Raw genomic sequence first — 11835 nt, 5'->3', positions numbered from 1 at the left:
CATACCTTTGATCCCAGCACTTGGGAGGCAGAGGTAAGCAGATCTCTGGGTTTGAGGCCAGCTTGGACTACAGAGTGAGTTCCAGAACAGCCAGGGCTACACAAAGAAATCCTGTCTCGAAAAACAAAAAACAAAACCAAAAAAGCCATCTCTGGAGAGAATTAACTCATTAGATTATAAAGTCCCTCAATTTAATGGACCCCCATTCTGACTGGCCATAGAGATTACAGAGTTCATATAAATTGGATTTGCTTAAAATACAGTGAGGAAACTAAATTTCCAAGGTCAATTCAGTGTCATTTTAGAGTACAGGTTAATATAATATTAATCTTTGGTAAGATTAATTTAATAATTTAAAATGTAAAAAGCCATATTGCTTTTCTTTTTTATTGTCAATAGAATGGATAATATATTTTGCAGTTTAAAACATGTTTTGAAGCCGGGCAGTGGTGGCGCATGCCTTTAATCCCAGCACTTGGGAGGCAGAGGCAGGTGGATTTCTGAGTTTGAGGCCAGCCTGGTCTACAGAGTGAGTTCCAGGACAGCCAGGGCTACACAGAGAAACCCTGTCTCATAAAAACAAAACAAAACAAAAACATGTTTTATTACTGTTATTACAATGTTAAATCCTTAAAAACTCTATGTACCTATTGAAATCCCAACTGTTACTTACCAAGTACATTAGGAAAGATTGTGGGGCTCAAATGATAGATTATTAATTAGATTTCTAAATGTAGAGTTTATCTTTCTTCATGAAAACTTTCCTTATTTTTCAATATACAATACATGCATAGCTTTATTTTACTTTGTTTCCTAAACTTATCAAATGGGCTATAGTTTGCCAGCATAGATAGTGGTGTATACTTATAACCCCAAGGCTGAGGAAGGAAGAGTGGAGACTTAAAGCCAGCTACATCATGGCTTCCTGAGCTGTCTCAAAAAAAAAAAAACTTCTATTACTTATAGTTATAAAAACTTCTATTACTTATAGTTATATACCATGTGGGATTATAAAATATGGAACAGTATGTTCAACTAAACCCAATCACAACTGGCACGTGTTTTGTTTTAACAATAATTGTGTGTGTATACATACTTTTTAGGTGACTTTAAACTTTGGGTGATATTCATTTCAGTTAGTTAATGGATAATCTCTAGATGTTTACATGTTATTGATTTCTAAACATAATTTTGCACCTGGCTTGTGAGCTACAGAGAAGGTCGAGTGACTATTTCAGAAGACATGAGGTGGTGTCGGTAGGCGGCTGAGGTACATGTGGCCACAGGCTTTGCTCCTCCACTGAAATGACCATTACAATCTGTGACTCACTCTCCTGGTCTTCCCTTTATGTCTCTGTAGAGGTCTAAACGTTAACGGAGTGACTGACTCTACATGAGAGTCAATAGTGACACCAGTAAAACTGGGCTTGGGATGTGCGTCTTCTGAGGAAGAGCATTCCCCACTCCCCAACACATTGATTCCTAAACTTTCTGAATAATTTTCCACCACAAAGTGGGAGCTTTGGGTTTTCCTTGGGCTCTTGGAAGTACCTGATCATCCTGGCTCAGTGTGTGCTGCTCAGAGATCCAGATCCTCCCACAAAGGCGACTGGGGTCAGACATTTGCATGTATCTGCATCCTGTGAGTACTTAAGCTCTCCTGGCAACTGAGAGCACTCAGCTCTGCTCAGAATTCATTTATTCACTACTGACGTAGGTGCTAGGGAGAAAATAGATAATGAAATTTGTATAGAGTCATGTTGTTTTAGGGGATTGTTGTAACAAGGAAATGATATGACTAGGGGTTGTCTGCATAGCGGTATACACCTGTATCCTAATACTTAGGAGGCAGAGGCAGGAAGATCAGAAGTTCAAGGTCTTCCTTGGCTACATGGTGAGTTTGAGGCCAGTCTTGGATATTCAAGGCTCTGTTTAAAAAAAGCAGCAGCAGCATCAGGAAGAAGAGGTAGAGGAGGAGCAGGAGGAAGAGGAGCAGGAGGAGGAAGAAGAGGAGGAGGAGAAAGTGGAGGAGAAGACAGACAGCCTTTGTGAACATCCTGCATAGTGCCCAGACAACAGGTGATTGCATTTGAAGTCAGACTTCTTTGCTGGCTCAGGTCCCCTTCCCAGGATCTGGGGTGCCATTTGACATGCTCAAGGAACTTCATAAAACTGCTACCAAATGACACACTAGCAATGCCGTCCCTGCTCAGGCTGGACTCCACAGAGGCATTCATTTTTGTTCTGTTCCACAGCTGTATCGACAACTTGTCCAGCTCTCATCCAGGCAGCCAGGCTCTTGCCCAGTGGGAATAAGTTTGTCCCATTGGCAAGGTACCGATGCTCTGTCCACCCCTGACAGTTTGGGACCAAATGGCCTAGCTTCACTCTGCAGGAGTGAAGCTTCCAGGATCCATTGAGACAGGAGAAACTGTATCCACCTCTTCTGTTAGGCAGCCAGCCAGTGTGTGCGAGTCTGGGTGGCACACACTGGCTGGCAGATACTAACAAGTATCAGAAACGCAGGGAAAGATAGGTCAGAGATGCATCCATCGCTCAGTGTGGCTTGGGGATAGCACCAGTGCAGGTGGCAGGGGAGGGGATGGCTGACAGCACTGGGAAGGGAAGTGAGCATTCAGCAAAGGGAGAGAATGCACAGGGGGGAGTCCTCTATCCCTGTCCTCAGAATCTGGGGCCTGGGAGATAGACCCTCAAAGAGCAATCAGGAAGGGAAGGGCTTCAAGCAGCAGCCACTGGGTGACTGCAGAAATTTGGGGACAGTGGTATACTCATGGAGAAGAGAGGTCTGACGGCTCCAACGCCTGACCACACTGTGCCCTTTGCACTACATGGTTCGGGAGAAAGGGTGTTGGCTTCATCAGATTCTCAAATGGTCCTCCTTCAGCTCACAGTATGAACCGTGGTATGAGTGGGATCCAGTGTGTCCAGGTATTGTATGGAGGCACAACTTGCTGCTTTTATCTATCCTCTGCCCAGGTAGCAAGTATTTCTGGGAAGTGCTCCAGAGCCCAGCAGGGCCTGTGTCAGAGCAATCCAAGGCCACTCATGTATATAAACTGAAGCACGTGCCACCCTGCTAACCCCAAGGCCACACTGCTCAGCCTTGACCTTGTGAGCTCAAGCCTTGGAAGCTGATAGCATCCTCCCTTCTTGCCAGAGTCAACTGGGCTGTGTTGTCAGCCTTTTCTGTAAGGGAGGGGAGTGCCACATTGACACCTGGTTAGCAGGTGTGTTCAGCTTTTGTCTTGACAGGTCCAGTTGGCTTCCACTCCTTATCTTTTTGCCCTTAAGTGACTCACAATGGATCAGGGCTTCTTTCCTCTGCCCCAGGCTCTCTGAGATTTCTGACAATAGTTCTTCCTGGTTTAGCCCCTAGAAGACTTTCTTTCCCTGACAGAGACCCTGTGCTTCCAGAAACCTTTGTGTGAGAATGCAGAGTTGGTTCCTGGTGGGCGGAGCTTTGCATGACAATCCCTAGCTGTGGTGGGCCAGCCTCTGCAGAGGTGGACAAAGGGCAGAGGTGAGCCCTTTGATTCTATGTGGTGATGTCAGTCAGTTTTCCTCCACCATGACAAAACGCCAGAGATGATTGAGCTGAAAAGATTGAGAGGTTTACTTGTTGCATGGGTTCTCGGGCTTTAGTCCACGGGTGGTTGGCTCCATTGGGCTGGGGACTGTAATAATAAGTCAGGCACAGGGAGTGGTCAAGAAAGGATGGCTCGAATCCTGGCAGCTAGGAAGCAGTGGGAGAGTCCTAACATTCCCTGCTGACCTAACCTTCTTCCACAAGCCTCAGCTCCTGAAAGTCTTCCCAAATAAGCTTAGGGACACCAAGAGGTGAAAAAAAGTGCCTTGCCCACAACTTCCTCAGGACTTCTCTCCTCAGGCTCAGCTTGCAGAGTTAGAGGTAACACGGCTTGCACACCTGCTCTGGTTTAGATCTTAGATGTTCCCCAAAGGTCCTTGTGTAGAAACAGCGAGTCCCACCTGCAGACCCTCTAAGAGGCAGGGCTTTTGGGAGGAAGGAAGATTTTTAGGGACATGTCTGGAAGGGACCATTAGGACATGGTGCCTTCCTATTTCACCTGTTGCTTCCTAGACACTGCGGTGGGAGGGAATTTTCTCGAGCACTCCCCCATTCCCCGTGTCAGCCGGCTACAGAACCCCACCCCCACCCCCACCCCAGATCAGAACATTAACATAAATACTGCCCTTTTGCTGTTTGCTATTCACCATGAGCCGCACAGACGGCAACACCAGGGTTCTGAAGAGCACCAGCCTTGTTACTGACCCTTGTGGCCATGGATCATTATTCCAGAAAAACCTGTGCAATTCGCATTTTGTCTTTAGAAGTCTCCTTGTGCTGTACTCCCTGACAATGTGTCTCACATTGTTGCAAAGCTCCCTGCTTCCTTCCCAAGAGCATTGCCATCCTTCAGTTTCTCTCTGCTTGTTAGTTAGGAGGACAACTCCTAACCAGGGACAACAGCATCGCAAAGTTGGCTGAGCCACAGAGACCTGGTTTTATATGTTGCCTCTCTTGCTTCCACCAGGGATTTGCTATATATTTTTAAATTTCTCTGAGTCTCTGCTTTTTCCTGCTGGAAAATGAGTACCATTGAGGTACCTGCTTAGGACTGGCAGGAGGATTTGGTGGGTGATGGTATGGGAAGTTCGTGGGGCCTGGCAGGTGTGATAGATGGGAACTCTCCTTCCTTGGCTACATTTCTAGTAGATTCTCTGGGGGTGGGGCTAAGGGTAGGTATTTTTAGAAGCCTCAGGTAACTCTCGTGCAGGGCCAGGTGACATTGCTTCCTATCACTTACAGTGCCTGACACACCTGGCACCGTACCCAGAGAGTGTGTTTGTTCACTGGGAAAGGCTGACTGGGATTGTCAGGTAAAACTTCACAGTTAGAAAGGATGGCTGGTGAGAACCATGGCCCTAGGAACTGGTAAGAGGCAGGGTCCCATCCTTGCAGCCAACTGTGCTTTCTTCACTGAATGGGCTCTCAGGAAAGGAGGGGTCTGAGGATGGAGCACTGAGTTCAGATCAGCCATATGAGGAGCTCTGTTGGGAAAGGAAAGATCCTGGAGATAGTAGGGAGTGAAGGTGATTTTGAGAAAGGATGGTGTGAGCCAATGCTCCAGGAATGACCAGTCTTTAACTCAGCACATGGCATTTTCTAAGGGTTGATTTAAAAAAAAAAAAAAAAACTATTATTTTGGAGTGGTTTGGGGGTTTGTTTAGTTTTTGAAACTATAAAACATGCAACATACAGAAAGTACACAAACCAAACATGTATGACTAACCAAATACAAGAATGTGCAGCTTCCCCAGTCTAGCCACTACCAAGGACTCTGCTGTCCCACCCCTTGAGCCTCCTCACTCCCTAAAGTTCCAACCTCCTTCCTTGTCTTCTGCAGCAGGTAGGCTGTTTCCACTAGGAAAAGGAGTCCTACTAAGTGTCCACTGTCCACAACCTCCACTCTTCGGTATGGCTTTTTGTTTTGTTATTGAGACAGAATCTCTCTGTTATGTCATTTGGCTATCCTAGAGTTCACCACAGAGCTCCACCTCCCTCTACCCCCGGTGCCAGTATTAAAGGTATGTGCCACCACACCTGAATTACCCCTGTTTGGACCACTTTGCTTGTGGGGGGGGGGCGGTGTCTCTGCAAATGGCACAGTCAGGAGAATAACAATCTGCATGAAGCAAGAAGGAAATACAGTTTAACACAACTCAGTAGCCAGTGTTGGTTCAAACAAACTTCAAGAGTCTGACACTGGGCAGTTTGTTTTAGGAATATTCAAGTACAGTAAAATTGGGGGGAAAGTTTCCCATGTAATACAATCCTGTGTGCACAGTAAAGCCTGAGGCATGATTACTCTGAAACTCTTCTCAAAGTACACGTCACCTCTTCCGTAAAAATAGGTTCTATAGATAGACTACATGTGTCACCTTAAGGGTCTGGGGGAGGTAAGGAAGGTGGTCTTAGTCATAAACATAGTGCAGAGATCACCTGTCACCTGGACTATTAACTCTGGTCCTGCTTGTGGGAGCTTGGGGGACTCCAGGAGTAGCCTGGCCCTGCAGATAGCACAGAAATCACGGAGGATATTAGCCACCTCCACTCCTAGCCTTCTGAATGGAAAACAGGTTTTCCATTTCTCTCCCGCTGAAGAGACCACCCTGCAGGTTTAACATTCCTAACTTCCCTAGTGGTTATATGTGAGCACAGAGATTTTTGTGTTCCAAACTGTTGAGGCCTGCTCCTTTTAACTTACCTGCAGCCATTTTGTATTCAGTCTCCATTTTGCTCATAAGGTGAGATAAGTTCAGGTTCTCAGACTCTACTTCTCTTAAGTCATTATCCATAGCTGACACAAAGAATGTTACTAATAACCACAAAGTTATGGTTGAATCCCTTGTACCCTGTTATCTCAATGTTCTGAAATCCCCCTGTTCACCACCTGTCCACCACCCTCCTTACCTCACCCAAGACCAATCAGCTTAAAGGTTGGCTGGCTGATAGTACTTTGTCTAGCTAGTCAAAAGTATTGTACCACTTTACTGCTTGCCTTTGAACTTTTGAACCTGGTTTTTCATATAAGAAGCCTGCCCTGAGAACAGACTGGTGCCACAATTAGGTTTTTGCTTCTTGTGAAGCGAGACTTCCAGTATTATGGTGTGCGTTCAATAAACTATTCTTGTTTAACTGAGATTGGTGTACGTATGGTTTGTGTGGCAATTCTCAGAGCCAACACAAACATCTTCTGATGTAAGTAAGGGTGATGACCGGCTTCCTGCTGGCACTGAAGACTGTGTTCATCATGTAAGAATTCAATGGAGCAACAGTGAGAAGACCCTTACTACTGTCCAAAGATGCTGATAACTAGGATAAAAAGAAGCCAATGAAGATGTTTAAGAAGGCATTTGCCTGCAGGGGTACTGTAATTGAGCATCCACAATATGGAGAAGTGATTCAGCTACTAGGTGAGCAGTGCAAGAGCATATGTCAGTGCTGACAGAGCCTGGATGGGCTGGGACAATCCACTGAAGATTCATGGGTTTCAAGTGCTTGTGGCTCTCTGAAGCTTCAGTAAGGATTTCCTGGCAGAGCAGAATTTCCTTCTGTCCTTTGTAACATGTTAAAAAACAAAAACAAAAACAAACCAAACCTCACAGTTTGTTTAATGGAATCATTTGGAGTCCACTTTTACTTTGGGTTAGTGTAATTCCTTCATGCAATAAACTGAAAGGACAAACACCCTCCCCCTGCCCAAGATACACAAAATAATGTGTGTTATACAAAATAATGTATGTTATGGGTTCTATCAAATGCAGATCAGAAATATTCAAGGTGGCGGACTGGTAAGATGGCTCAGCAGGTAAGAACACTGACTGCTCTTCCGAAGGTCCTGAGTTCAAATCCAAACAACCACATGGTGCCTCACAACCACCCGTAAAGAGATCTGACGCCCTCTTCTGGTGCATCAGAAGACAGCTACAGTGTACTTATGTATAATAACAAATAAATCTTTAAAAAAAGAGCCAAAACATTTTTTTAAAAAAAAGGATTCAATGTAGAAAATCCTGTGTCCGAACTGAACATCCAGATATTTTCCCCTGCCACCCCTAAACCACCCAGCACAGCACCTACGAACACTGCATTAGGTATTCAAATTCATCTAAATGTGATTTAAATGACACATGGATGATAAAGGAGTGTGTACCACTTTATGTACCAGCTATAAACATCCACAAACTTTGGTACCTGCAGGTGTCCTGGCACCCCCACAGACGGAAGGGACAGTGTGCTTATAAAGTGTCATTGCTAAGTAGTTCAGGAAGGGGAACTGCATCTGCTCCCTGCACAGGCCAGCACCCTTACAGAAACCGGATTCTCTGCTTTAATCTGCAGCCATCCTGGGAGGTGGCTGTTCTGATTTACATATGGGCACATTGAGAAGGAGATGGATTAACTAGTTCTCCAGGCACACGGAGCTAGTAAGCCCAGATCAGGGCTTCAAACTCAGCATACCTACCTTTCTGTCCTGTGTGTGTGTGTGTGTGTGTGTGTAACTATTATCTCTCTATCGTCTATCTATACTTCAACTATCTTCTATCTATCATTTATCTATCATCTATTTATCTGTCTACATGAATGTGCACAGAAAGACATGAAAAGAACAGGTTGACTATTTGAGAAGAGGAAAGGAAGGAGAAGAAGGCAGGGGAGGAGAGCAAGAGAGAAACGGGAAATAAGAGTGAGTGGTCAAGATTAATGATGTGGTTGAACAACACTGCCACTGTACTGATAGATTCAAGGACAGGGTAATTGCCTTCAGTCGTGCACTTACTGGTGACCAGGTCCAATAAATAGTTCTAATCAAATATGCACTAAGTGACCCTGATTAAACCAAAAGCTAACCCAAAAGTCATGAATCTGAGAAATGGACTGGTAGAGATGGAAGGGATGCTGAGATGTGATATACATACATACATATGTGTGTATGTATATATATATGTATTTATAAGTATGTGTGTGCATGCATGCACATGTGTATGAATGTATGTATATATACACACATATATATACATACATGTGCATGCACATGTATATACATGCATAATATATACATCAATACCATCACTGTATATACCAGTTCATATATATATATATATATATATATATATATATATATATATGAAAAAGAAATAGTCCTGGTGGTTCATGCTGGCCAATGACAGGTCAGGACAGTCCCAATCAGAAAGAAGGAGTTCCCATGGCCATTCTGCATCCTTTTCATTTCTGCTTTTTCATAAGCAGTATGGAACTTCTGACTCATGTTCTTACACATGCCTTGGAGTTCCATCTGCCCAGTTCCCACACTTCCCTAGGTAAACTGTAGTCTTAGTCTTTTATGCATCTTTCCAAAACTTCAAAAACACATATCTGGGCTGGACAGATGGCTGAGAGGGTAAATGTACCTTCTGCAGAGCCTAGTGACCTGAGTTCAATCCCCAGGACCCACATGTCAGGAGGAGAGAACCCCGCCCCCATAAGTTGCCCTCTAACCTCCATACATGTGCCATAGTATGCTCCCAGTAAGAAATAAAATATTTTTTAAAATAAAAATTATGCAAAGTCGGACCTTAGATCCATATCTCTTCTCTCCCTGTGAGTTTGTATGTTTTGTGCAATCTTGTACCACAAGATGCTACACCACAAACTTTCCTTAATTCAGTAGAGAGGGAAGGTGGCCCAATATCTTGCTCTCAATGGGCCATGTTCCCTTACCTTCCCAGTCTTTCTTTGGGGGAAGTTCCTCCCTTGTGGCTGAGTTCACAGAACCCTACCTTCTGCCACAGGGGCACCATGTGACTAGTCCTATTGTCCCATTTCCTTGTAAATAGTGGTGTCCAGTGTGACCTAAGGCAAATATGGTTTGTTATAGGCCGAACTGTTGACATCCCTGTCTGCAGTGTGACCTAACTGGACACAGTTGTTCACAGAGGTGTCAATCAGGTTGAAATAAGGTTTTCAGGGTGGGCTCTGACCCCATAAGGTGAGTACCCTTATAAAGAAAAAGAATCCGGACATACACAGGGGTGTGTGGGGAGGAGTGGGATAAAGATTCAGGGTAAGCATAGCCTTTCACAAGCCCAGGAGAAGCTACGGAAGGAACCAGCCTGCTGCACTTTGACCTTGGACCTCCAGCCTCCAGAACTGTAAGGAAAGGAGGTCCTTACGTCTGTGGCCCAGGCTGCCTGGCCTATGGTATTTGCTAGGTGGCTGACTTCATAATCTGACACAAAGGTCCTCTTTGGAGTTGGCAAATGACACTGCAAAGAGGACCTGTCCTTGTGACATATGTGTTAAGTTGGAATGATGTGCATCCGGGTGTGGGAAGAGACAACATGCTCAGAGGGACTGGGCAGAGGTAGGCAAAGAGGGTGGAGAGGAGAGCCTTTCTCTGTCTTATGGCCTATTCCTGACCTTCCCTTCATTCTTGGGACCCCGGATCTACCAAGAACTCTGAGCAGGCTGGAGTTGAGACAGTAGGAGACAAGAGATGCTGTCTCTTACTCATCCATCACCAACTTCATGACTGACACCTGAATTAGAGATGGCGGACTAACAAGAGAAAAGCTTAATGGATTGATTAGCTAAAGGTTTACAGAGCACAAGAGTACTCGGATCGAGTAGTCCACTTCTATGTTACATCTGTTGACAACAGTGGTGGGTTATAGAGAAACATGATAACACAAAGCAAATTGAGGGGTAATGGCAATAAATGCATTGGGGGACTCATCATATACTCAAGAAAGCTTTTGTTTGTTTTGGTTTTGGAACTTAAAGGATATTTTGTGTTGGGATTCAAATTTTCATGTCTCCTACTAAATAGGCCTTGCTTGCTGGGTGAGTTGCGTCTAAGGTGCAGGTGTCTTGACTAAATGCAAGAGAGGAGCTGTCTGGAGTGGCTTTGAGAAGTCTTCTCCTCTAAAGGAGAAAAAATATATATGGCCATGAGGAAAAGATGAACAGTGCAAAAGTTGTCATGAGAAATTTCTTTCTTGAGGGACAGACAGCCTTCATGATAAGAGGGACAGACAGCCTTCATTCTGAAGCCTGGGTGGAAGGCAGAGACAGACATGAGATAGGAGGAAAGAGACAAGGTCTGGGAGCCATTCCTGCTGGCCTGCAAGGAAGCCAGGCCTCATTTATGCATTGAAGGCTTAAACTAAGCTTTGAACCTGGTGAAGCCAATGCAAGCGAATGAAGCTACTTGGGGGGTTCTGAGACAGAGACTAAGACAGAAAAACAGGCAGGCTTCTCATATGTTATCCTATTGGTAAAAATGGCTGCATGGAGCAGAAGTGCTTTAAAAATCTAGGAGGTCTGAAGGGGCAGCTCAGTGGAAAAAATGCCTGATGTCAAGAGCTAGACCCTGAGTTTGACCCCTGGAGCCCAGTGGTAGGTGAAGAGAACTAGTTCCTATAAGTTGTCTCTAATCACATGTGCTCCTTTGAATGTGGACACACACATAGAGACACACACAGATCTCTCTCACACATACACACACACACTCATATACACATATGTTCAATAAATACATAAATAAATAAACAACTAAATAAATACATGTGTTTGGGTTTTTTGTTTTTGTGTTTTAAAGCCAAGGGGCTGGAGTGATGGCCAGTGGTTAAGAGCACTTAGTATTTTTAGAGAGGACCAGTTCCAAATAGATGCTCACAACCATCTATACCTCTAGTTCCAGTTAATCTGATGCCTCCTTCTGACCTCCAAGGGCACCAGACATGCACATGGCACACACACATGAACAAACACACACACACACACATACAGGCAAAACACTCATACGCATAAAGGTTAATTAATTAATTAGTTAATTAAAAATTAAAGTCACATTTTTTAAAAAAGCTCAAACTAAAAAGAGAGTTCCTCTTGGTGTATTTGTTTCAAGGTAGGTCATAGCTTCACTCAGTTATGTGCTGCACTTCAGTCCAGCCAAGACTTACCTGTCATCTTGGTTTATTCTGTTTTCACTGCTACAACAAATCTGTCGGAGGTTCCATGTCCTTGAGGTAGTTCATCCTTCTCCAAGTCTGTCTGTCTGTCCAGGAACAAGATGCTCACCAGGAACACCCCCACAGGGCTGATGTGTTCTGATGGGACTGAGAATTACAAGGAGTTGGGCAAATTCCTGGCAGCTGGGATTCAAAGGAGTTCTGGGAGCACAGACAGATCCTTCAGTTTTGTGAACTGCTCCATGAAAGTGGGCCCCG

Source organism: Mastomys coucha, unplaced genomic scaffold (assembly GCF_008632895.1).
Source record: "Mastomys coucha isolate ucsf_1 unplaced genomic scaffold, UCSF_Mcou_1 pScaffold9, whole genome shotgun sequence".
NCBI classification, from domain to species: domain Eukaryota; kingdom Metazoa; phylum Chordata; class Mammalia; order Rodentia; family Muridae; genus Mastomys; species Mastomys coucha.
Note: the sequence above shows the minus strand (reverse complement) of the source record.